Source organism: Nycticebus coucang, chromosome 9 (assembly GCF_027406575.1).
Source record: "Nycticebus coucang isolate mNycCou1 chromosome 9, mNycCou1.pri, whole genome shotgun sequence".
Lineage (NCBI taxonomy): Eukaryota > Metazoa > Chordata > Mammalia > Primates > Lorisidae > Nycticebus > Nycticebus coucang.
Window position 1 is genome coordinate 94,698,888 of NC_069788.1, and position 22,866 is coordinate 94,721,753.

General features: G+C 43.8%; 1 protein-coding gene and 1 long non-coding RNA gene across 10 annotated transcripts in view; both read left to right on the forward strand.

The window, feature by feature from the left end:
- Positions 1-9,356, forward strand: part of LOC128594947 (uncharacterized) — a 37,439-nt gene extending 28,083 nt beyond the window's left edge. The window contains exon 3 of the long non-coding RNA XR_008382664.1: positions 9,045-9,356. This is a non-coding gene — a long non-coding RNA (uncharacterized LOC128594947). The remainder of the gene's footprint in view (positions 1-9,044) is intronic.
- Positions 9,357-18,192: 8,836 nt separating this feature from the next.
- FOXN3 (forkhead box N3) overlaps positions 18,193-22,866 on the forward strand; it is a 391,460-nt gene continuing 386,786 nt past the window's right edge. For 3 of the 9 annotated variants that reach the window (XM_053603879.1, XM_053603878.1, XM_053603885.1), the window contains exon 1: positions 18,194-18,357. The gene's annotated coding sequence lies outside the window, so the exon portion shown is untranslated. Of the gene's footprint in view, positions 18,358-22,866 lie in introns of all 9 variants that reach the window. The other 6 variants (XM_053603886.1, XM_053603887.1, XM_053603888.1 and 3 more) reach the window with 4 other exon arrangements.

The window sequence follows — 22,866 nt, forward strand, 5'->3', positions numbered from 1 at the left end:
ACGTGGGGATTTGAGGTACAGGCCTCCTGTTCAGTTGAAGCTCTGCATATAACTTTTGACTCCCCAAAAGCTTAACTACCAATAGCCTACTATTGATTGGAAGCCTTAAGGATAACATAGTCGATTAACATGTATTTTATATATTATCTGTATTATAGGCTGTGTTATTATAATAAAGTAAGCTAAAGAAAAGAAAATATTAATAAAATCCTAAGGAAAAGAAAATATATTTCCTATTCAGCAAGTGGAAGTGGATCATTATAAAGGTCCCCTTCTTTGTCTTCACATTGAATAGGCTGAGGAGGAGGAGGAAGAAGAGGGTTGGTCTTGCTGTCTCAGGGGTGGGAGCAGCGGAAGAAAATCCACACATAGTGGATAGATGCAATTTAAACCTGTGTTCTTCCAGGATCAACTGTGCATATTTGCTGTTTGATTAGAATCTAAATTCCATCCATTTATTCTAACTTATGAATTAAGTTTGAACCCAAAGGATGGAGAAAACACTTTAATAACGCTAAAAGGATTCTTTTTTTTTTAAGACAGAGTCTCACTATGTTGCCCTTGGTAGAGAGCCATGGTGTCACAGCTCACAGCAACTTCTAGCTCTTGGGTTAGGTGATTCTCTTGCCTCGGCCTCCCAAGTAGCTGGGACTGCAGGTGCCCACCACAAGGCCCGGCTATTTTTTTGTTTCAGTTGTCATCGCTATTTAGCTGGTCGGGCCGAATTCGAACCTGCCAGCCTTGGTGTATGTGGCCAGTGCCATAACCACTGTGCAACGGGTGCCGAGCTGCCCCACAAGGATTTTATTAACCTGAGAACCATAGAGTCCACAATTCCCCTGAAAGAGCTGCCATATTTTGAATGTCTTTGTATATATGTGTTTGCCTCAAATTCTCAGAGGAATATGAGATCCACCAGAGGTTAAGAAACATTCGAAGCTGACCTGGAGGTCCACTCATTAATTCCCCATCTCACTTTGCTCCACATCTTCTTTCTGTCTAGAAAATCAGAATGCACATTTTACAAGGCATCACAGGTCATTTCCCCTTTGACACCCATCCTTGCGGCCTGGCAGAGAAAAATTGCCTTTGTTCACTTTGGAACAACAACCACAACAACAACAAAGTTCAATCCTAATCATTCCAAGGCAATTATGAGAAGTAAGACACGCACCGCTACCTTCTGACAGGCTTTTACAATCTAGTTTCATTATTCAGTTCTTACTCAAATGCTAATCCCCTGAGAGAGAGGGAAAAAAAAAATCTCTATATGAATTCTTCAGCATAAACAAATATCTTAAAGGAAATGAGAACTAAAAACCACACTGATATAATTTCAGAAACCCTTTGTTGCCACTGTGGAGGGCAGCGGTGAAGGGAGTAAGTGGCTGTATAAAACAGGGTGGGCAGAAACGGACAGTGGGGAGGGTAGGTAGATACACCTTCCTAAATCTATGAGCCACGGGACAACAGACTAAGCCACCAAAGAGAGCTCAGGCTGGGCTTTTCTGGTGATATAGATCCTAGTATGGTGGCCCAGCAATAACTTTTAGAGCAATGTTAGAATAGATCCATCCAACTAAATTAACATTCTTCCCTTGATGTTAACAAAAGCAAATCCCACCACATTTTTTAGCCTATTACATGACCTCCTGCCAATAAAACATAAAAAATACATCACAGAGTTTTCATACATAACTACCAAGAAGTGATGAGATTTTTCTTTTTACATTTTCCTTGGCAGTAACAGTAGATCTGCCCCTAGAATTCCTTTCTAGAAATTAAGAGTCCTGAGCTGGGCGTGGTGGCTCATGCCTGTAATCCAGTGTTTTGGGAGGCTGAAGTGGGTGGATGGCTTGAGCCTAGGAGTTTGTGACCAGACTGAGCAAGAGTGAGCCATCTCTACTAAAAATAGAAAAACTAGCCATGTGTTAGTTTTTCTTAGTAGGGTGACTGTAGTCCTCACTATAAGGGAGACTGAGGCAAGAGGATCACTTGAGCCCAAGAGTATGAGGTTGCTGTGAGCTATGATACCACAGCACTCTACCTAAGGGGACAGAGTGATACTAAAATAAATAAAAAAGAATGAGTGAAATGGAATGAAAGAAAATAAAATAATGTAAAATAAAATAAAATAAAAAGAGCCCTAGCTTTTTTCTGTGGGATGAACTACATGAGTGTTTCTAAAGAGTCTCACTTCCACTAAATTACTATAAAAAAGAAACATTAACTTTGTTTCTAATCCCATTTCCCTATTTTGTTTAGCAAATATTGTTTTGTTGTTTTTTTTTTTGTGACCCCCAACGTGACCTGAAAAAAAAATTTTTTTTGAGACAGTCTCAAGCTGTCACAGCTCACAGCAACCTCTAACTCTTGGGCTTAAGTGATTCTCTTGCCTCAGCCTCCCGAGTAACTGGGACTATAGGCAACTGCCACAACACCTGGCTATTTTTTGTTGTTGGTGTTGCAGTTTGTTATTGTCGTTGTAGTTGGCCTGGGCCAGGTCCAAACCTGCCAGCCGCCGTGTACGTGGCCAGCGCTCTACCCACTGAGCTACAGGCTCCTCCCTGTTTAGCAGATATTCTGAAGAGGCATGCACAGTGATCAATTCCAATTTTCAGACACATAGTATGCAGGAAGATGCCAATTGTATAGTGAAGAGATGTTATGATGTTTAAGGCCCTGGTTGACCTTTGGACTGGAAGAGTGCCCAGGGCTGCCCAGTTACCCTCTCTGTTGTTTTCTATCAGCCCTGGGATGGGGCATTATTTACTCCTCTGAATCCCTAAAGAGAATCACAGACAGGGATGATTTCCAAAGTTAATCTCCCAACCTCAGCCCTCTTCCTTCTAGTTTTTTTAAATATCGAAACTACTTCTGGGCTCAGCGCCCACAGCTCAGTGGTTATGGCGCCGGTCACATATACCAGGACTGGCAAGTTTGAACCTGGTCCAGGCCTGCTAAACAACAATGACAACTACAACAAAAAAATAGCCTGGCATTGTGGCAGGCGCCTATAGTCCCAGCTACTTGGGAGGCTGAGGCAAGAGAATCGCTTAAGCCCAAGAGTTTGAGGTTGCTGTGAGCTGTGATGCCATGGCACTCTACCCAGGGCGACATAGTGAGACTCTGTCTCAAAAAAAAAAAAAAATATATAGTTTTGCTCAGAAACCATAGTATGTTCCTTGACCCACAGATCTGATAACTGGATTCTTTTTCTGTTTGTTTGTTTTTTGAGACAGAGTCTCACTTTGTCACCCTTGGTAGAGTACCATAGCGTCTTAACTCATAGCAACCTCAAACTCTTGGGCTTAAGCGATTCTCTTGTCTCAGACTGCTCAGTAGCTGGGACTAGAGGCACCACCATAGCGCCCGGCTATTTTTAGAGATTGGATCTTGCTCTGGCTCAGGCTGGTCTTGAATTCCTGAGCTCAGGCAATCAACCCGCCTCAGCTTCCCAGAGTGCTGGGGTTACAGGTGTGAGCCACTGCTCCCGGCCAGATAACTGGATCCTTATATTGCTTCCCTATTCTACCAAATTACCCAGGAGCACAGTCTCTCTAAGCAAAGGTTCTCACACTCAGCACCAATGGACGATCTTCACTCTGTTTGACTGTATCTCTGGGTCCTGTGGCTTTGCTTCGTCTGTACCTGAGCATGGACTCCATATGATTATGTCCTATGATGATGGCACTTGCTGCAGTAGGAGCCACCACAGTAGATGTGACTTGTTGGGCTACATCCTTGTCTGGTTCTGGGTTCAACTTTACATCTGGCTCTGGGTCCTGATGGTTTCCAAGCTCCCCTGTCCTGTCACAGACACTACTCTCCATCCCACTGGGTCCTAACCTACAAAATACACCTTATTCAAGACCAGATTCTTAAAACCTTTCTTGCCCAAGATCTGGAGTTGTTCTACTCTCTAGAACAAGAACTTTCTAGAATGTAAAACTTGGAGTAGGGTTAATGCCACCCAGTGTTGGTGGGGTGTTGGTAGTTTCAGCTATGTGGAGAGGCCAGCTGCAGGGGAACTTTCAGGAAGTAAATAAGAGAAAATAGGAAGCCTAGTTTCAATTTCCTCCTGTATTTCTCTCCCAGTGTCTCCAGGCCCAGCTGGAGGTTTTCAGACTCAGGTTTACAGTCTGGTGGGTGGCCCAGAAAACACACCTGTGAAGTTCGCAACAACCCCTAGGCCAAGGCATTGCAGCCTCACAGGGAGAGCTAAGTTCATGTCTAGAAAGGATCCAGTCCCAGCAGAGAGAGGGCAGGCCCTCATCCAAGTGGCTGAGACCTGCATCTCAGCATAGCAGCCCCACACTGCCCTGAGTCCTGTCTCCTTCTCAGGCAGGCACTGTCAGACATGGTAGAAGGCAGACTTTCCAGCAGAGAATCTTGGGATCCCTGGGCTTCCCCACCCCACCCATTTTCATGAAAGGTCACTGAAAACACCTGTTTGAAAGAATTGTTTGTCACTATTGTGATGTAGGAGATCAGGTTTTATGTTAAGAACGGTATCTTGGCTGGGTGTGGTGGTTCACACCTGTGATCCCAGCACGCTGGGAGGCTGAGTGGACAGATCGCCTGAGCTCATAAGTTTGAAAGCAGCCTGAGCAAGACTGAGACCCCATCTCTAAAAATAGCAGGGGGTTGTGGCAGGCTCCTGTAGTCCCAGCTATTCAGGAGGCTGAGGCTAGAGAATCGTTTGAGCCCAAGAGTCTGAGGTTGCTGTGAGCTGTGACACCATGACACTCTACCAGGGGCGACGAAGTAAGACTCTGTCTCAAAAAAAAAAGAAAAAAAGGGCGGCGCCTGTGGCTCAAGGAGTAGGGCGCCGGTCCCATATGCTGGAGGTGGCCGGTTCAAACCCAGCCCCGGCCAAAAAAAAAAAAAAGTATCACTGAAGGTCCAATGGCACCTTTCCAAAACATCAAAACATTTACTTAGCGTCGTGTTAGCTCAGCCTTAGCACCCCTGAGCGAGTCTATGCTCCAGGCCCACTGTCGTCTTGTCCCCACATGAAGAGCGCAGGGCTCAAGGACATAGCTGCAACCCCCACACCTTTGTCACTGGTACGACTTAGCCTCTCAGCAGCTTGTTCTCAAATCAGTTTTTTCCCCCTAATGTAAATTGTGAAAGTAATATGCACGTATGGTTATAAAAATGTAACCCCCCCAAATGACTATATTAAAATTGCTAAGGACGGGCGGTGCCTGTGGCTCAACAGAGTAGGGCACTGGCCCCATATGCTGCAGGTGGTGGGTTCAAACCCAGCCCCGGTCAAAAACTGCAAAAAAAAAAAAAAATTGCTAAGGACTTTATAAGCCAGACGTGTAGGCAAAGAGACTATAAGGCAGTATCTAGTATTTTGTGTAAATTGCAAAAACAATAAATGCGTTAGCAATGTTTTTCCTTTCTTCTTTTCTTTGATTTTTTTTTTTTTTTGAGACAGAGTTCCACTCTGTTGTTTAAGCTGAGTGCAGCAGCATGATCACAGCTCACTACAACCCCAAACTCCTGGGCTCAAGCAATCCTCCCACCTCAGCCTCCCAAGTAACTGGGACTACAGGCATGTGCTACCATGCCCAACTAATTTTTCTTATTTTTTGTAGAGGTGGTGTCTCACTGTGTTCCCCAGGCTGGTCTTGAACTCCTAGGCTCAAGTGATCTTCCTGCCCTAGCCCTCCAAAGCGTTGTGAAATGCTGTGCCTGGCTGGCAATGTTTTTCCAAGTGTGACCTGTAGCCCCATCTCTATTAGAATCACTGAGGAGTTGATTTAAAATATTTATTCTTAGATCTGAGCCCAGATCTCCTGAATCAGAAACTCTGGAAGTGAAATGTAGGACAGTGTGCAATAAAACTGCACCCTAGATGAATCTTTGCACCTCATGTTAGCCAAAAGGCTGAGAAGCGATCCAGATGGATCTTTGCATAACAGGTTTGAGGACCATAGCCTTGGAGCTTGCAGAAGACAGGAAATGGATCCTTTATAAGTTAATGAGAATGTCCCTATGACAGTGAGATTTGGGAGATTTCCCTGACAGATGTTCCTAAGATATCATATGGTAGCACCAATGTAGAATTTATCACATTGTAAGGCAAAGTCCTTTTCCTTTGTTCCTCTTTCTTTCTTTCACTGGATTCATTACTTCTCAAGGGGAGAAATCTAGTCTTCTTAGCTGCCATTGACTTGGCCCCCTCTTGGATTACAATAAATGAAAAATCATGTAGTTTGAGGGATTAAAGAGTTTTCTCTCTTGGAGGAGAAAAATGCATAGGAAAAATTACAGAGGTTGGAAAAACAAGATCAGGAGTTAAGTGAGATAGAGTAGACTGATTTAGGCAAGTGAGCAGAGGGCAAAGCTGTGTGAGGAGTTATGGTGTCTTGGGATGCTCGGTGGGGTTGGAAACTGTACTCGGAGGAGTCTGTGGATAATAGGGAGTCACCAAAGACTAGGGGCTGGGAAGTGATGGAATCAAAATGGCATTTTAGGCCAACTAAGTGTATAGCCGTGAGCAGCTTCCCTGGAGTAGGGATGAGCAGAGGCTGGAAGCCATGTAGAAGTCCTGACATTAGCTAGGCCTTGGCTGGATGGCTATCAGAGGCAGGACTTGCTGAGATCCCGTAACTCAGTGTTTTCCAACCCTTTTTTTTTTTTTTTTAAATCTCACAGCATACTTGAACCTATAGTTAAACTTCCACGGCACACTTAAATTATGGTGATTAATAAAAAAGAGTAAGAAAAAGAACATACTTACTGGGCTTTGATCTTCTTTTAAAAATAATTTAATTAATAATCTTTAAAAAATTTTTCGGCCCACCTGAGATCCTCTCCTGACACTCCAATGTCCCACGGCATACCAGTTGAAAATGACTGCCATAACTGTACCTTCCATTCAAGTGTCAGAGTCATCCAGGGTCCCGACCCCCTGTAAACTCTTTGTTCTTTCTCTGGCTCCCATCTGCTTGGATTCCCAGGTCTGATTGCCTCTGATCCCTTGGCTGCCCAAGCGGTCTGTGTCATCTGGTGCAGGACAACTGGGTAGCAGTGTGGGGCATATGCGGGGGGCAGTGGCCTGGAGAGAGGAAGGGACTTCACTGAGGCAGAGGCCACAGGGATGGAGAGGGGGCAGGCCTGAGAACAATCTCTGAAGCAGAATCTATAGAATTTGGCGCAGGAATGTAGAACAGGAGGGAGGGAGTGTGTTAAGGATTCTTTTAAGCTTTCTGGACAGTGAATACAGGCTGGGATCATGGTGATAAGTAATTCAGATTGGGACACAGAGAATTTGAATTTGAGGCAACAGCAAAATATCCAGATGGAGGGGTCCAGGAGCTTATGGGAGATAGGAATTGGGAATTCAGGAGGGAGGTGAACTCTGGTTATTGGTTACTGGCAATCACTGGAAGGCAAGAAAATGGACATGAACCAGAAAGAGAGCATGTGGAATGAAAAGGGAAGAAAGCCCATGACAGAACCCCAGCAGCAGGGGAGGGTAGAGGAGGGGCTGCCGGGCAGGTGGAGGGGACCGAGGACTGGCCAGAAAGGAAGCTAGAAAACCAGAAGAAGGTGGAACTCCATGGAATAGACAAGGGATATTATTCTGTTGAGGATTGATTGATTGATTGACTTTGCACCTCCCCCCATGGTTGCAAGAGCCTCCTCTTCTGGCTGAAATGACTTGAGAGGGATTATTTGTTTTTAATTTTTCAGTTTTACAAGATGAAAGGTGGAATGTGGATGGATGATGGTGTTGGCTGCACAGCAGCGTGAGTGTATTGAATAACAATGAATGGGATACTTAAAAGTCTTTAAGATGGCTCAGTGCCCATAGCTTCGTGGTTAGGGCACCAGCCACATACACCAAGGCAGGCGGGTTCAAACCTAGCCCTGGTCTGCTAAACAACAATGACAATTGCAAAAAAAAAATAGCTGGGCATTGTGGAAATGCATATAGTCCCAGCTACTTAGGCGGCTGAGGCAAGAGAATTGCTTAAGCCCAAGAGTTACGGGGTTGCTGTGAGCTGTGACTCCACGGCACTCTACCCGAGGGTGACATAGTGAGATTCTGTCTCAAAAAAAAGAAATCATTAAGATGACAATTTTTACATGTATTTTACTATAACTTTATAAAAATTGAAAAAAATGAAAATCAATTTATAAGGATCCATGAACTGAAATGTTTCTTGCAACCGTAGGTGGAGTGGTAAAAATAACTAACTGATCACTAGCTCAAAATGTCCAAATATCAGTCGACATTTGAATAGATTATGGCACATCTATACTAAAGTCGAAACTTATCTATATCGGTGCCTTACTAGTTATAGAAGGTCCCCAAATTAATTGAGTTGGGAGAGAGCATGACCCACAGCAGCTCTGCTCCAATAGGCTGTCCACACTCCCCACTTCCCTCAGAACAGAGTCAAAATGGATTGGCCCAGAAGGAGAGGCACGTGGGAAGGTGCTCCTAGAACAAGGTTCGTCTGTCCCCATATAATCTTGCCACCATGACCATTTTGCCCAAGAGAGCAAATTGTGTTTTTCCTCACACAAGTCCCCATGGACTAGAAGCCTACCTAGCTCGCTGAGCAAAAGGAAACCCCTGGCCTTGGTTCCCCCAGGGGTTTATTAATGCATTAGTGAAAGCAATTTCAGTGAAAGCCAGATTGACAAAGGCATGGGAGGAAAAGAGGTGGAAACCACAGCCCCTGCTCTTTACAGCCATGTGCAGGGATAGCCACCCTCTTCACCGAGTCGCAGAGTGTCTGGATAGCTGGCAGAAAGATTCAGAGTGAAAAGCAGAAGGCTTTTCACTGTGACCTGTGCTGCAATTCTCTGAAAGCCAACTCTGCTTTCATTTAAGACCCTGAGCATTTGTTCCTGGGCTTATTCTCATTGCTGCTAAAAGGATTAATGATATCTTGGCCTTCTTGTTTTGTAAGAAATTATTCCACTTTCATGTTTAACCTTCTAGGAGAAGAATGTGAAAAACTTGTATTCCTGGCTTTTATCAATAGAAGTTCATGTTTTCTCAATCTTTTCAGGCATCAGTTCTTTGCTCCTTGAAGCAAGATGATCCATCTCAGATGAAAAGGTTCTTATTGTCAAGATCCTTGCCATCAAGAAAAGTCAATGGGGTGGCGCCTGTGGCTCAGAGGAATAGGGCGCCGGCCCCATATGCCGGAGGTGGCAGGTTCAAACCCAGCCCCAGCCAAAAACTGCAAAAAAAAAAAAAAAAAAAAGAAGAAGAAGAAAAAAAGAAAAGTCAATGCATGAATTATAATTTATTTACCACAATGGGATTTCTCCAGGGCAAAGATAAGGGCTGAATAAAGAACTGAATATTGGGACGGTGTCTGTGGCTCAAAGGAGTAGGGAGGTGGCGGGTTCAAAAACTGCAAAAAAAAAAAAAAAAGAACTGAATATTGAAACTGTTTCTTTTCTTTAAAAAATAAATAAATAAAATAATGATTCCCCTGTAACTGTGGACGGTTTTGTTTGGTTGGTTGGATTTTGATATTTTGTTGGTATTATTGCCCTTGTTCTTTCTTTTGGCCAAAACTCTAGTGTCTTGTATCCTTTAGCATCATAGGAAAGATTCTATTCTGCTGGGGGTACTAGAAACATATATACATATTTTACCCATGGAGAAAGGTATCTGAGATTAAATTTGCCTACTTTTTTGGGTTGATTTAATTAGCACCAACAGCCAAGGCAACCAGTTACATCTTATCCCATGGCCCCAGACAGTCTTATACCTAAGTATATGTTGTTATGACAAGAGGAGTCTGGTGAGAGTGGGGAGTCAAGGTGAACTCGGTGCTATTGCTAGAAAAATAATAGCTAGTTGGTGCAACTGGAATCCAAGACAGAAACCATGGGACAAGGCTCTTGTGTCAGTCAACAGAAGCTGAGCTTGGTTGATCTAACCAGAAAGTGGATTTATTCATAGGACCGTGGGTGGCTCCTAAGAATCCTCAGGAAACCTGGGGGACCAACTCCAAAGTAATGCAGCCTGGATCAATGCTGAAAATGTGTCAGGCGGTGGCTCTGCTGTGGACACCAATGATGCTGCTCTGTGCTGTAGAAGCTGCTGTGCTCCTGGGTTCAACACTGTCCCACTCCTCCTTATCACTAGCTCTTGGCAGCCAGGTTATGCCTCTGTCCCCAACTGTAAGAAAGTCTGAGCAGGTGGTCTCTGGTATTTCCAGACCTTTTTTTTGTGACAAGGTCTTGCTCTGTCACCCAGGTTAGGGTGCAGTGGTATCATCATAGCTTACCGCAACCTCAAACTTCTGGGTTCAACAGATCCTCCTGCCTCAGCCTTCTGAGTAGCTGGAACTACAGGCCCGAGCCACCGCACCTGACCTGACAGGTGACTGATCACCTGGAGAACAGAGCAGTTTGACCAGACAGTCTTTGCTTTTTAAAACTGTGGCTCTTTGGCAGAGCCCATTGTCACGTGGCCATATTATATTCATGTTCCTAGATGGGATCCACGTCGAGGCTTTTAACAAAACCCACCATCCACTCAGCGAAAATCTCCGTCTGACCTCCACAGATAACAATTTGTATAGTATTAAAAAAACAAAGGGAAAAAAGCATTTAAATCCTTTGTTTGCTATTAAGTGAGAGGGAGGAAGGATATCCTGAGCATTTTAAGATGGACTTTTTTTTTTTTATTGTTGGGGATTCATTGAGGGTACAATAAGCCAGTTACACTGATTGCAATTGTTAGGTAAAGTCCCTCTTGCAATCATGTCTTGCCCCCATAAAGTGTGACGCACACTAAGCCCCCCCCCCCATTAAGATGGACTTTTTAAAAACTGTACTCAAAGTGGCAGACAGGTGTAATCTAGTGTTATTTGACAAGATTGTTCTCTCTAGTCACTGCTTGGGAAAAGGAAAGCTTGGAACTGATTGGCTAGCAAGCTATCCATTTACTGGGGAATAAGGAAAGCTCTGGGGCTTAAATGGTAAGGTTATCAAATATCTTACATCCAAACAGCTACCTTAAAATGACTGCCACACAGGCAATGGCTTCCTCCCGATGGTAATGTTTGCTATCTTAACATACGATATGGTGCCTTGCAGACACTGGAAACTCGATGGATTTTTCTTGGTGGTGATAACAGCCAGAAATAACATAAATTGTCTCTTATGTTGGTAACAAAGGCTTGGTATGTTTTTGGTCAGGAGGGAGGCATTTTTACATAGTACACTAAAAATACAGGTGAAGTATTACTGCCACTGTATAACCATTAACAGATTTTGATATATTTTAATACGATTATTATTACTCTTAGATGAGAATTTGTTGCAAAGATGGAACAGAATTCCTGTAAACTTTCTAATTTCCTGTAATGTTAATATCTCAAATAAACATGATACATCTATCAAAACTAAACTATTAACTAGTCTACAGATTTCATTTGGATTTCCCCACCATTTCTTGTCAGTGAGCAACTCAGTACCAGTTTGAGCAAGTGGGGCCACACAGCCGTAGCTGAACTACATGAATTCAGAATCACTGGGCCTGGGTGCAGAGAAGACTGAAAAAGACTACAACGTCTAAACCGGATGTGCCAGAAATACTTTATATGCATGATCTGATTTCATGCATATAAAGAAATTGAGGGTGATGGGGAGAGTGTCCACTTTACAGATGACAAGTGTGGCTTGTCACACAGTATTCACAAGACAGTTCAGTTGGGCAGTGGCAGAGTCAGGATTTGAACTCAGGCCTCTCTGATTCCAAAGCCCAAGAACATGACCATGAGTGGTACAGCACAGAATGAAGCTTACCTGTCACAGGTGCAGCACAGACACTGCCACCCTCCAGCAGCAGCCTTGTCCAGGATCTACCTTCCAAAGGTCACCTGGACCAACGGTGGCAAGGGACCCCAAGGTGGGAGGTTGTCCTGTAGCAATGACACGTGACTGGAAATGGAATGGGGTTTTCTGTGATGTATGGAGTCCGTTTCAACCCCCGACACTCCAGCTCTGCATGCTGGTAGTAGACGTTCTCCCCATCTCTGGCCACCCCTGCTGCTCTCCCTCCCACTGGGGTGAGTGTGGGGCTGCCCAGCTGGCCTGCTCCCCTCCCCAGCCAGAGCAGCTGGGAGCAGCACAGTGCAAACATCCCCACATGCCTTTTGCTTTTCTTTCCTGAGTGCTTTAAGGCTTAATTAACGTTTGTAAAGTGATCTGAAATGCAGGAATAAAAAGAGCTGGGGAACTTCAGAGTGTGGATGATTACCTGAGGTGAGATAGCTGAGAAGGAAGGCCGAGGGAGACAAAGCCGGTCCGGTCTGGAGAGGTCTGGAGCTGCCGGGAGAGGCCTTCCGCTCAGCAGCCAGCTGGTTGGCCCTGAGCCAGGTTGGGCGGTTTGGGGCATCATTCTGCCCCACGCTTTCCTCTCAAGGCCCATGGAAGCTCTGCTCGGGAGTCAGACCCCAGGAAAAATCATTCTTAAAGGCCTGAGCCAGAGCTGAGGAATAGGTCTGAAGACACCAACTGTGGCTAATCCCATAACTGGCCCCATAGAGAGGGGGTGAGATGCCATCCATCGTCCACTATTGCGAAAGCAAGACCATCAGCAAATTATTGTTTGGTCAATGAAGGAATAAGTGGGATAGGTAATCAAAGATATGAATGAATCAAAGGGAGTTTTGTTCATTCTTTTTGACAAGCATGGATTCATAGCAGTGATTTAGTATTGCCACTTGTGGGAAGCGATAAATCCCTTATAAAATGGTGGGTGAAAGGAATGACGTCCAAGTCACGTGCTATTTCACCATCTCCTAAATGTTTGTGAGTAAAAGGGTGAGGCTATCGGTTTCATGCAGAAGGTTAAGGCTTCTGACTTCATAGAATGAAAGCGGGTGGCATATGATTGCAATCTAAAGCATACAAAGAAGCAAGTGGAAAATCTTTCAGTATAACCTGATACCCTGGTATCTGGAGAGTCAGCATTATGGGGCTCCTTCCAGTACAGTGAAGACTTCTGTACATCTCTGTGTGTGCATAAACAGTGGCTATATATATAGTCTATTCTAAACAGTTTATGATAATGGAAAGGAAAAAAGTTTGTTTAGATAACCTAAAGTTTATATTAGGCTTTCATCAGGTTTTAATATCCTGCTGGGCTAATAGTTGTGTAGTTGTCCATCTCCTGAGCCCATGAACTGAGGATGTGGCTGCTGGCAGCACCTACAGCTTGGCACCCTGAGTGAGCAGAAAAAAAACCCTCACTCTTCCTATCATATGAATTCCAGAAGACTCTAATCAGCTTGACATGGGGCCAGGTGCCCACTCTGGGGCCAATCCTATGGTCACACTACAAGATGTTTGCTTCCACTTGACACCAGGACCATTATGTGGAATGAGAAATCACCCCCAACGGCGCCAGGTAGCCACTCCCATTCGTGTCTACTCCAGCTCAGCAGTTAAAGTGCCCAGGAGACACTGTTGTTCCCAGCCGCCTACAAAGGTAGCCAGGACCCACCTTAGCCATCCATTTTGTTCCTTGCCAGACATGGCACTTCTGACTGATTCTTCCTGGGGCTCTGTCTGTGGGATGCTGTGGTGTACATAACATGTTCTCTCACCCCTGGGTCGCCGAAGGGTCATCTAAAGCCACCAGTGACAAATTTGTTCAGGTCTGCCTCTGAACCAATATAATAATAATTTCCTAATAAGTCACCCTGCCTGCTGACATCTAAATCATTTTGGTCTAAATCATCATCCGTATGTTACCAGCCACTATTAACCTAAATGGCCATTTTATACAGGGTGCTGCTGGTTTGGCAGCACATATAGTTCCTAGAAGGATTTTTGTAGAACACTGAGGTCCTTACAACAAATGATATGATAGTTAATTTTATATGTCGACTTGACTGGGCCACAGGTGTCCACATATTGGCCGGGGCTGGGTTTGAACCCACCACCTCTGGTATATGGGGCCAGTGCCCTACTCCTTGAGCCATAGGCACCACAGGTGTCCACATATTAGACAAACATCATTCCGGGTGTATCTGCAAAGATGTTTTTGGATGAGATTAATACTTGAGTTGCAGATGGCCACAAAGCAGATCACCCTCCCTGATGTTGAGCAGGCTCCACCCAATCAATTGAAGGCCTGAGCTGGCATATTGAGTCTACCTTCAGACTCAAACCGAAACATCAGCTCTTCTGGCATCTCAAGCGTGCTGGCCTTTGGACCAGAACTATACCATCAGCTGTCTGGGGCCTATAGTGTGCCTGCTCCAAATCTTTCAGCCTCCATAAGCATGTCAGCCAAATTCTGACAACAAATCTCTTTTCCTCTACATATTTAAATATATCCTATCAGTTCTGTTTCTCTGGAGAATCCTGATGTACAAATACCTTCTTCTTTACTAACAGTATTCATGTCTTCAATTAAAAAATTTATTGAGCACCTACTTTATGCCAGACACTGTTTTAGGTCTTATAAATAATCACTGAATAAAGCAAAGATTCCTGGCCCCATGGACCTTCTGCTCATGTGTGTGAGGGGAAGTAGACAATAAATTATGAAAAGCCTCAGTGAAATAGTAATGTGTTAGCAGGTGGTAAGTTTAAGGGAAAAAAGGAAAAACAGTACAGGATGGGGAAGCTCAAGAAATATTGGGAAGGGGACATTTGAACAAAGCCTTCTATGAGATAAAGGGGTTTGCCACATGGAATCACGATTGAGGTCACCCGTGTGGACGCTGACTGCCACCTGCATGTCCAGCAGATCCATCTATAGGTCCTTCTCATCAAAGGCTTCATTTTAGCCACACTAGTGTCCACATGGCACTCTGGCCTTCCTGCCTGCCTGCCTCACTTTTTTCATCACTGTTTCATCCCTCCATGCCTTCACTGTGCCTAGGCCAGTGGTTCTCAACCTTCCTAATGCTGCGACCCTTTAATACAGTTCCTCATGTTGTGCACGTTGCTATTCATGAAGTAGCAATGAAAATAACTGTATGGGTGGGGGTCACCACAACATGAGCAACTGCATTAAAGGGTCATGGAATTAGGAAGGTTGAGAACCACTGGCCTAGGATGTCCCCTCCCATGGAACTCTCTTCTTATTCCTGTATATATCCCAGTGAACGTCACCCAGACGCTAATCCCAGTAGAGAGCCAAGAATGTCCCCAAGCTGGAAGCTAACAGGAAGTGGCAGTGTTACCTGAGGCCAGGGGCTGGGGCCTTGGAGAGACGCCGTCAGAGGAGAGAGGGAGGTGAGAACTCTCAGGCCTCTGCCTTCTTGCCATCCACTCCCCCTCCCGTACCCCTTATCGGCCATACCCATCCCCCAGCCAAATGCCCCAGGACTCTGTGAAACTCAGCTTGCCAGAGGCAGCTTCTAGCAAAGGGCAGGCCTGAAAGTAGCCTGGAAGACAACCGGTCCAGGACGGGTTAGTTGGCATTTGAGTATAGAGCACCAGTGACATGATTTTACTCTAGTATTTTCACTTCTACGCCACAATTGTTTGCCTGTCCATGGGCTCCGTATGACAAGGAGTATCTTTTTTTTTTTTTGCAGTTTTTGGCTAGGGCCGGGTTTTGAACCCTCCACCTCTGGTATATGGGGCCGGTGCCCTACTCCTTTGAGTCACAGGCGCCACCCCAGGAGTATCTTGAGGAATTTGTTTATTTTTTCTACTCAGAGCCTAGAACAGGACCTGGCTTAACATTTGGTGTATACACATTTGGATGAATGAATAAATGAGAGTTTCTTTTGACTAATAGCTCTCTGGCTGGCTCTAGCTCTGAGGAACTGCTCACCACCAGCATTTCTTTTCAGCTTCTCATCACCTCTTATTGGTGCTAAGAGTGCTTTGAGCCTAGCATTTGCAACATTTGAAGGCCACACGCATGGTGTGACTATAAAGCAATTAGACCAGTTTTCAACAAAGGGATCAAATGAATCCATCAAGTTAAGTTTTGCCTGAATCCTTCCAAGTATTTCCCCTGGAAAGACTGGGCCATTTTCCAATGTCATTGCCATCCCTGGCCCCTTTCCTTATGAAAAAAATGAATCACTTTTCAAAATAAAATGTTTCTGGTGTTAAATACCACCCAGCCCTTCACCTGGTGGCATTTTGGTGGGTTGGGAGGCATCATCAGAGAAGTTACATTTCTTTTTAGCAGTGGTGTCGTAACTGAGTGGTGACTTTACTATGGGTGCAGGAAGGCTGAGAAGTGATGCACTGGAGACCCATCAGAGCTCCCGCGGTCACCAGTGAGACTCTTTGGATCTCATTAAAAGGCTACCCTGTATCTGAAACACATTGAGTTTCCAGGGTTTCCGAGGCCTTTCAGCCTTGGGGCTGCACAACTGCATAACTTTACTCTTCCAGGTGTAGAGCTAATTCTTAATCTCTGATAAAAAGCAAAAATGTGTGTGGGTGACAGGAGCATTGCTCAGCCTCAGAGTTTTAAGTCTTCTGTCTGCGAAGGGGCCCTGGATAGCCCCAGGATAGAAAGCTGACCCATGTGTGTCTCACCAGCCATCCTTCTCATTTAATGGAAACAGAAATTTTTTCAACAAGTTTCATATTTCCATGCTGGTGAATTGCTGCTGATGCCTGAAGAAACCTACCTGCGTTTTCACCCTGGTTATTTCATTTTCCACAATACTTACAGAGAAATAGTTGGGAGGTTAGGTGGTGGACTCAAAAAAGGGGGGCTTTTTGCAAGTGGAGACCAGGGTTGGGATTCCAGCTGCTCTGATCATTATTTGTGTGATCCTGGAGTAGTCGCTTCACTTTTCAGCACCTTCATTTTTTTCGTTTGGTAATTTGGGATTATAATATCTATGTTGTCGCAGAGGAGCAGTAGAGAACACACAAGATGGACGTGAGTGCTTGGAAGACTGACAAGTGTAACGTATTACAACTAGTTCTTTGCGTAGATATATGGCATCAGAAAGTGTGTTTTTGATGTTTGACACTAAAAATCTTCCATTAGATTTATTTAGCTAAAATTGGAAAGGGGGAGGGCAAGGATACTTTTCAAAGGGACTTTTTGTGCTCCAAAAATAGAATTCAGAAAGCACATATTTGATTTTCTTTTTGGTGTAAACCACAGCGCCATTGTTATTAGCAGTTTTACAGAATTGTGACCTTCAAACTTTGTGATATCAAAGACTGAAAGAACTCCCAGTCTTGAAGCCTTTCAAACAGGCTTTTGAAACTAAACCACTTTTATTTTGAATTAAGGACTAATAGACTTGTCCTGTTAATTGAGCACTTGCAAGATTAAAAGTTGCTTTCCAGGTGGGCTTCAGTAAGTGAAGGTGCCAAGAGGTTGCTGAAAGCTGAAAGAGGGGGAAGCTGATAGGAGTTCATGTAACGAATACCCTCCCTCTGTCGTGAAAGAGAAAGCTAGAACTTAACAGTCGTCCTGATTGCACACAAGCTGATTTGTGTATAAAATCTGGGATCATAATTCACTTTACCGATTTTGTGAATTTTCGCATTTGTTTTTAATTTGTAATTAAGTTTTCTCTATGAGGCACACCATATGCCACCATTAATTCTTTCTCGTTGATTTCTTAGGCGGTACATGAGTGCATATTTTGATGCAATTTTTGAGGTCTTTTGAAAATCAAATGACGATGTATTTAGCCATATGGGGCTTTGTTATTTAAAATAGCATATTGTAAAGTAAGAGAAAGCAAAATGCAAAAAGACCTGTCAAGGGGGTGGGGGTTGGGGACATATTGGAAAACGGTTTAAAACACCGTCTTGAACCCACAAATTGTCAAGCTTTTTGGCTTTTTCTGCGTTCTAGCTTTGAGATCTGCCTTAATTGATCTCATACCGCGTCTTACCTTCTGTGAACGTCCAGTGTCACAAGTGCACCGGGCAAACCCCTGCCTGCCAGCTACTCCCCATGCTCTCTACCGGGGGCTGCAGATCTTCGTATCTACCTTCTATGAGTTCAGTGGTAGCCAATGGCTTTCTTTTAATACCTTGTGGCAGGATTTGACATCAAGCTCTGGTTCGCCCGCGCAGACCGTGGCCGCCGGGTCTGCGGGAGTCACAGCCCCGGGCTTGGCGCCGCTCGGGAGCTGCCGGCGGCCGTACGTGCGGGCTGCAGCCCGGGCCTCGGGGCAGGCGCGGCGCGCACTAGGACCCAGCAGGGCTCCGGGCCCGGGGTGGGAGCCGCGCCGCCGACCCCGGGCGGGCGCCGGGCTCAGGAGCCGGGGTTCCGGCCGCGATCCGCTGCAGCTCGGCCGGGAGACGGCGCGACCCGGCGGCGGGGCCACCCGCGAGTCCAGCGTCGCTGCAGCCCCCCGATGCGGCCGCGAGAAGCAGCGTGGGGGCAGGCCATCGAAGGTAACGAAAATGGGGCTCATTTCCTGCCTCCTAATCTGCTCTTGTTTAGCATTGTCATGAGAAGCCCTCCGTGTTCAGCCTGCTGCATTTGGGGGCACCCTTTGATTTTTTTTTAAGGTGTCCGCCCCCATATTTCCACCTGGTTTCAGATTGATTTATAACCTGCAGCCCAAATGAGAAAGATCCAGGAATGGCAAGTTGCTTATTTTCATTAGTTTTGTCTCAAAAGTAAGTTCATTTAAAAAAAAAAAAAGTTTCTCAGGAATTTGTGGATAGTTGTTTTTTTAAAAAAATGTTTTAAAAATTGCAGACAAATAGGTATTCATAACAATTATCAAATAATTGATGTAATTTTGTTAATTACTTCTAGAGAAGCCCACGTTTGTGGGCTGCCCAGGCTTTACTTTTATTTTCGAGGAAGAAACGTTGTTAAATGAGGAGTTTGGGTGGGCAGAGTTCACAGCATTGCTGTGGCAACTGTTTTGCTATCAATTATAAACAGTGTGTCAAATCTACAGGCAGTTTAAACCTCTTTTCAAATTCTGTAACTGGTTATCCTGATATGACAAAAACAGATGAGAGTTTCCGTTGAGGGCAGTGGGAGTATTTTCTCTTTTTGAAGAAACACTGTTTTGAGGAGAAAACCGTGATTACTGGCTGGGGAGGCTTAAGAGACTATTTTTCATGCTTTGTCTATACTCCTGGAGTGACATTTGGGGAAGGGAAACATAATCTTTCTCAGGCACTTTTAATTGTGTGGTTATTAATTTATTTAATTTATTAGTTCCAATTGGTCAGGCTCAGGGAGCCCTTCGTCACAGGCTTGCTTAAGGTGACACATTTGCTAGCAGTTGGGACACATGATTGCAAATGTAAAATGTGCCTTCTCTGAAAGGACTGGGCTCCTGGAAGCTCCCATGTGGAGCTGTTGTAGGCAGGGTGCGACCGGCTCATTGAGGAAAAAGGGAATCGTTTTCCTTAGCTAAGGAAGACATCCTGTTATATTCCTTTTGTTCCCTGTTTTTCATTGATCGCCAGCTCTGCCTTAGGAGAGCAGCTCAGAGGGTGCAGAGCTCTGAAGACTGCACAGATGACTACAGCCCACTTGAACTCTCCTGCTGATTGGTCAGTTAGATTGAGACTTAGGAAAACAGACACCCGAAACCCTTTTTAAAAATTGTGCTGTAATTTCACATTAGCCTTCTCATGCACAGATTCCTGCAAGGTCGATTTTGCAAATTCTCATGCAGTTTGCTCAAGATACCTTTATGTTTAATTTTTGTTGTTGTTGTTTCTATCCAGATAAAGTAGGCCATTTTGGTGACAAATTTCTTTGCAGACGTCAACTACAAGCCTTGTGGCTAGACATATCACTTTATAATGCATTCTCGATGATTTCTGCTTGTAAGTTGTAGAGTGCAAAGTTGTTCAACTTAGAATCATTTTTCCTAACCATTTTTTGATCTGAGTATTTAAATAGCCCTCTCAGCAGATGGGTGCTTAACTGTATCATTACTTTGATAATTTAAGTGCCTTGTGCATTAGCGTGTTTCATGCACTAAATCGAAGTGTATGACAGAGATAGAAGGAGACAATAAAGAACAAACAATCAAAATCAGCTTGCAACTGTTATAAGAAATTGTGGCATCTGTTTTGAGGAGAATGCATTTCACATCCCAGAAAAAGGGCATTCTTCACCACATAAGAATATAAATTAGTAAACATTTTGAAATATTATATCTATAAGACAAAATATAAAGACCATGAACATTTTCATTGGAGCCTTCAAAGCGTTTTCATTAAAGAAGCACTGTCCCCGAAGTTGTTCAACGTATAAACACTTTTCCGATTGGCTTAAAAATTTAGACACAGGAAGTGGATTGTATCTAATAACCGATGAGTGGAGACACGGTTGTCATGGAAACCAGGAGGAGTAACTCCACCCCCCCCACCACATATACATACTCTACCATCCCCACCACTTAAAAAAACAACAACAACACAAACAGAACCTGCGTGTCATCACAGATGCCTGGAGAACATGTTGGCTTCTGTGAGCTTTCCCACAGCATCTGTTGAAACCTGAGACTATGCCTGTCAAATCAAGGTCATTTTACAACAACAACCAAAAATGCAGCCTCCTGGATTTCACAACTGTATTTTTTCTTGAAAATATTTGAGGAGAGAGCCTTAAAGCTAGAACAAGCACCCTTGCTTACTTTGCATTTTGCTACCTCTGAGTTGTGCGAGGGAAGGCTAAGATGAATGTATTTGAGCACTTAATTGTGGAATCAAGCTGACTTGTATGTCTACTATTAACTCTTCCTGGAGCCACAGAAAACAGAATGTTATCTGTGGATGAAGAGACATCTGGGGAAGGTATAACCAGGCGTTTCTATTTGCAAGGAGGTTCAAAGTTGAACTGAAGCAACTAAACTTAAAGACTTGTGGCATTTTGGAACCTTGCTCTAAGGCAGCAGGGTGGGGAAAACTGAAGGCTGTCCGTGCTTTGGGAAGTATATGGTGGAGTGTTTTCAGTAGTGGAGCAGGGAGAGGAAAAACTCCTAACTGGAAATAAGAGCTGTTTCAAAACTGCAATTATTATTATTATTCAGTTGACCTAGAAAAGATTCCTGTTTTGTGGATGAGAAAGAGTGCTTTAGTTTTTAGAATAATTGAGAAGTTTCTAAAATCAAAGTTGCAAATACTTCCAGTATCTTGGTAATGGTTTCCCTGAGGAATGTAAAGAAGAGACTTTTGGAGGCTGCCCCACTCCCACCCCATTCATTTTCCTGACTGGAAAGTAACTGAAGAGGCCCTGTCCTAAATTTTGACTTTGAGGACCAACATTGAACCTTGTAAATATAAAGGAAATGCATTTCTTAACACTTTTCTGATCTTGTCAGTGGAAGTCTTCAAATTTTAAGTTCTTGATATTCATTTAGAAATGTCTTCCTTCCAATCATGGTGATTTATAGTGTCGTATTGCTTTATCTTAATTGAAAATGGTCAGTTTTTTGAAACTTTGCAATGAACAGTTTGATCTTTTTTAAAAGCAGCAAATATCCTTTGTTTTCAAAAACTAATTGCATGAGGAGGAAGGGAGAAGTCCTAACTCTAGTTTAATGTTTATTTAATATCCTGCATCTATATCATAGGAAATATAGACTTAGAAGCTACATAGCATTGTTTGAATGATTTAGCATATATTTTATGGTTCCAGGTTGTCAAGTATTTAACGGATTGGGACCTTATGAAGAAGATTGAGTTTAGGGGCACAACTGGTCTCTTTTAGCAAAGGATTTCCTGTAGGGAGCCTTCTTATCTGCAAGTGTGTTCATTGGCAGGAAACATGTCAGTTGCTTGTTTTTACAAACTGAAGGAAATGAATGGGATTTGTTAGCTTCTAGAATCTACCTTCATTCTCCATTGTCTTACAAATAATTTGCTCAGAAAGCTTCATTTCTAAAGGGACTTTTGAGAAGTACAATGAATTCACTCCAAATCATTGGCATTACTGTTTATTTATTTTTTACTTTGGGATTAAAAACATCGATTGTTACACTACCATGTATGACTTATTTTACTAATACAAATTAACAAGGTGTTCAATAAAGTTCCAGTTCATATTCATTTGCCAGATAGTTATTCACATATTTAATGAAGCTGGCATTTTTGGATGGCTATGCCAAATTTCTAATAATTGTTCCAGAATGCTAATCAAATGCCAGTGTCAATTTTGGAATAGCTTGGAGAAGTAAAGGGAGAGCAGCGGCCTTATTCTTATCTTTGCTTATAACAAAAGGTCCATAAAGAATACACGGCAGGTACGTACCAACCTTGTGGTGGCAAGAAAGAAAAAGTTTGGGGTAAGTAGGCTAATGCCACTAAGGAGTATATACACATATGAGAAAAACAAATCTTAACTTGGAAAGGATTTACTGTGAAAAAGTCTGGATTATTGTTTGGAAGTTGAAGTCTATTTAATTGCTTCAATTCATGTATGTTTCCAAATGAGGAAGAGGTAAAAAGGGGAAGCTTCTTCAAAGGAAAACAAGTACATAAACCCCCATTTGCAGGGGACCCTGGTAGAGGGTAGAGGTTAAAGTGCCTGGGGAGAAAGAACCATTTATTGCAATGATTTTCCCAAAATTTTGGCAGACATCATTTTTGTTTTATATTTAGCACCAAATGAAATCTTGTGCAAGACTCTAATATATGAGTTAAACTAGAGCTGCTCCGGAGGAGCTAGGAACCCAGAGCCTCTCAGGCACACCCTAGAACTCTAGTACCCTGGTGAACACAGTTTGAAAACCACTGCCTTTAAAATATTCTCTAGGGTGGCACCTGTGGCTCAGTCCGTAAGGCGCCGGCCCCATATACCGAGGGTGGCGGGTTCAAACCCGGCCCCGGCTGAACTGCAACAAAAAAATAGCCAGGCGTTGTGGCGGGCACCTGTAGTCCCAGCTACTCGGGAGGCTGAGGCAAGAGAATCGCTTAAGCCCAGGA